The sequence below is a fragment of the Zingiber officinale genome, chromosome 3A (genome assembly GCF_018446385.1).
Source record: "Zingiber officinale cultivar Zhangliang chromosome 3A, Zo_v1.1, whole genome shotgun sequence".
In the NCBI taxonomy this organism is placed as follows: Eukaryota; Viridiplantae; Streptophyta; class Magnoliopsida; order Zingiberales; family Zingiberaceae; genus Zingiber; species Zingiber officinale.
In genome coordinates this window covers 67,602,782-67,607,365 of record NC_055990.1, presented here as the reverse complement: position 1 = coordinate 67,607,365, position 4,584 = coordinate 67,602,782, and positions in this window count along the sequence as shown.

The window sequence follows — 4,584 nt, the reverse complement described above, 5'->3', positions numbered from 1 at the left end:
AAGGCCACTTGGTCAGATTCGTCGTCTTCCGAATCAGACATCGAAGCCTTCTCGGGGTTAGCGCTAATGGCTAACCATCAAATAGAAGAATAGTCAAGCTCAGAGATGAGCATAGATGAAGGGGGAGGAACATCATCAACAGAAAGCGACGATGAAGGGGGAGCGTCACCGAGTCATGTAAGTCAGGTACGCAATTTAACCCCGACTCAGTCTTTTTGCTTTATTAAGTCTCTTTCTAAAGACCTGTTCAAATTAGAAAAAGAAAATGCTGAATTGAAATTGAAATTAGCAAAAGCATGTCCACTTGAGATGTACGATAATCTAAAATCAGAAAATGATAATCTAAAATTAGAAATTAAAAATTTAAAAACTGATGCATGCTTAAATAGATTTCCAAAATCAAAAATAAAGTTATATGGAAAATTAAACTGGTATATAAGAAAACATCAGGGCCAACTTAGAAGAATACCTAAAGGATATGTACCCCCCTAAGTTTTTGACCAATCCTGTAGGAAGGAACCTTTATTGGGTTCCAAAATCTTTGCTAGTTTAAATTTCTCTTTTAGTTAAAAGCTTACAGTGAGAAAATTAAACATTGAGTTTCTTTATGGAAGCTTTGTCTAAGGAAGTGGTTGTTGCTCCAATAACCAAGAAGGTCTAGTGCCTCGCTATGACCTGGAAGCCGAAATATCAAAATAAAAATGTTTAATTAACTTTCTGATAAAAGCATTAAAATTAGAATTAACTAATGCTTTGAAAAGTTTTTAAATATTTCCTTAGGAATTCTTTAATTTTTTTTTAATCTACAAAAATGTCTCTTGAAAGTTTTACTTAGAATTTTTTTTTAAAATTCTAAAAAGTAATTTTGACTTAAAAATTATTTTAAAAATTCTAAAAATTAATTTTGACTTAGAAATTATTTTGAAAAATTCTAAAAATTAATTTTGACTTAGAAATTACTTTGAAAAATTCTAAAACTTCAGTTTACTTAGAAATTTTTTTTCTAAAAATTCATTTTTACTTAGATTTTTTTAAAAATTCATCCTGCTCAGAAATGTTTCTAACTTAAAATTTGCTAAATATTTTTTTAAATAATTTTTCTCTCATTATTACCCCGTTTTTGCTGTGATCAAAGGGAGAGAGAGGTACAAGTTTAGGGGGAGAGAATTGAAAATTTCTGGTTAACTCTTAATATTTTTAAAAATTTCTGGTTAACTCTTTATTAAGTAGTTACAATTTTATTTATTGCAAATTTATGCTAAAATATGTTAGTTTAGTAATTTTCTTATAAAATTAATTTTGACTTAAAAATTATTTTAAAAATTCTAAAAATTAATTTTGACTTAGAAATTATTTTGAAAAATTCTAAAAATTAATTTTGACTTAGAAATTACTTTGAAAAATTCTAAAACTTCAGTTTACTTAGAAATTTTTTTTCTAAAAATTCATTTTTACTTAGATTTTTTTAAAAATTCATCCTGCTCAGAAATGTTTCTAACTTAAAATTTGCTAAATATTTTTTTAAATAATTTTTCTCTCATTATTACCCCGTTTTTGCTGTGATCAAAGGGAGAGAGAGGTACAAGTTTAGGGGGAGAGAATTGAAAATTTCTGGTTAACTCTTAATATTTTTAAAAATTTCTGGTTAACTCTTTATTAAGTAGTTACAATTTTATTTATTGCAAATTTATGCTAAAATATGTTAGTTTAGTAATTTTCTTATAAAATTACTTTTTTGTCTATCATTACCCTAACTTGAACTTGGGTTGATGCACATCAAAAAGGGGGAGATTGTTGGACCTCGTGGTAGTTTTGATGTGATCAACCAAGTTGGTTAGGTCCTGCTTTGTGTTTGATCCCTGTGTCTGAGTGTGCAGGAGCTTAGGAGCGCAGGAAGTCGAGTGGAAGACGCAGCTAGCGAGAAGGATGGCACGGGAAGGGAGCTGACGGGCTCGGTGCGTCCGAAGGATGAGAGAGTTGCGGAAGAGTACACCGGTGGGCGAGAAGAACGTGCATGGCGTTCGAGGGAAGTTAGCCGGGGAGGAAGGTTGCTCGAGGAAGGCTGGAAATAGGGTTCGGGTGAGCCCTATTTCGGTTGGTCGAAATCACCCAATCGCATGGAGCTACGGAAGTCAAAGCACAGTGAAAGGATGCTGGAAATAGAGCTTAAGGTGCCTCAAGCCAGTACTGGAGGTGCCTCTACCTTGGAGGCGCCTCAATCTGCCTTGGAGGTGCCTCAAGCTTGAAGGCGCCTTCAGGCTTGATGAAGGCACCTTCAACTGGTCAAAAGTGACCGTTTGCACTGTGGATAAAGTTTTATCCGCCCACTCGATGGAGACGCCTTGGACCCCTGTTGGAGGTGCCTCGGACCCTCGAGATCATATTTCTAGAGGCTATTTAAAGGCCCCTAGAACTAGGAATTTAACATCAATTGAGTATTCAACTCTGTAACAACTTCCTAGCAATAGTTCTGAGCCGTTAGTGTGTAAAAGGATTCTCCGCCTTCAAGAAAGGAGATCTTCTACTGCGCTTTTCTTACTGCCCTGGATTAACAACCCTCTTGGTTGTAACCAGGTTAAATTCTTGTATTCTTGTTTCTTTATTGCTTCATTATTTTATTTACTATTGCACTATTTGAGTTGAAAGTACGAGGAAGGTATAGTTTTAATTTTTCAAAAGCAATTCACCCATCCTCTTGCCAGCCTCCGCTGCACCTACACATTCATAGTATACTAGTGTAATTTTATAGTCAAGATAAACTAATACCAAATTACACTACAACCACTTCAATGGTTTGTCCCATTCCATCTTGGTTGTGAGCAACTATTTATAATTTATAAGGAACTGATAACATAATCTTCTGTGTGTCTCCTCACACTTTATTATCTACAAGATAAATTAAATGGACAACTGCACTTAGCATAAATGTAAACATTTGACTAATGTGATTCTTATTTCAAAATAAATGTTTACATAAAGCTAGACTTTTAGTATACATTCCAACAATCTCCCACTTATACTAAAAGACTATGCCGCCATAAATGCTGCCATACATTTGATTTTCATCCCCTCAACATGCCGATTAAAAGATTTCGCCGGAAGGGCCTTAGTGAAAGGATCTGCCAGGTTATCTGTTGATGCAATCTTGGCGACAACAACTTCTCCTCGCTTTATTATTTCTCGTATCAGGTGGTACTTGTGCTCAATGTGTTTACTTGCCTTATGGGCTCATGGTTCCTTCGATTTTGCTACTGCACCACTATTATCACAATAAATTATGATTATTTTGGGCAAACTGGAAATCACATCTAAGTCCATCAAGAAGTTCCTGAGCCATACAGCTTCTTAGGCTACCTCAGAGGTTGTCATATATTGAATCGAAAGCGCTAGAGGGGGGTGAATAGCGCTCGTGGCTTTCACTTTTTATTTCAGAAATCTTACGAGTAATGCAGCGGAAATAATAAAACAACCAACACACAGAAGAGGCACCTCCAAGCCTGTCCGAGGTGCCTCCAGGCCGCCGAGTCGCACGCGTGGATCAACTTTGATCTGGTCGCACCTTATCTCACTGAAGGCGCCTCCAAGCTGCTCCAAGGTGCCTCCAACACCTGGTCCAAGGTGCCTCCAGTGACCTCTGAGACGTCTCTAGCGTCTCTGGACAGCTGGCTTCGCTAGCACCCGAGGCGCCTCTAATCCCCATGGAGGCGCCTCGGACACTGTTCATCCAAGGTCTAAGTTGCTCCTGTGTTCCTACAAATTGTGTTAGTCCCAAACACAAACCCTGCAAAATAAAGTTAGCACAGAAACAATATGATAGATATACTTGACAGTCTTCGGACTGTCCGGGTCCGACTTCGGATTTCCAACTGGAAACCCTAGGTCGACCCGACGCCTACTGTTCCCTCTACGGGGAACGTGTCCTCACCTACTCCACTCAGGAGATTTACCTGATGCCAGTGCGATCCTCCATATCGACTGGACTTTTGCTCACCGTTCGAAGCTTCCTAACTTTCTGCTGGACTTCCGCTTCCCGGCTGGTCCAGTCTCTCACCTGGTTCACGACACCAGGACTTTCCACCTAGGGTTACCCCCCCCCCCCAGGACATTTGCCTGAAGCTCTCGACCTGCCAAGACTTTCTGCATAGGGTTACCGCCCCCTTGGGTTTTCCACCTGCCTAATCGCAGCTAGGACTTTCCTGAAATACTCAATTAAGTGCATTAGATCACAAAACAACTTAACTTTGAATTCCTTTTCCATTATCAAAACAACGGTCGATCGTCGGATGCTTCCCGCACCAACAATCTCCCCCTTTTTGATTCTGGCAACTGAAATTCAAAGCTAAGTAAAATAGATGCATAAAGTTTAAGTAAGCAAGCTTTTAAATGCACGCATGGTTAAGCTAAAACTTAAATTTTGTCAGACCCCCCTTAATAAAGGCATTCTTTAAATTTTTTTTTTTTTTTGAATTCTTGAATTTCTCTACTCTCCCCCTTTGTCGTTTATCAAAAAGATTGAACACATTGAAAAAATCTTAATTTTCCACAAAGATTTTAGGACAAAGGCAAGAGGAATAAAGAATAAGT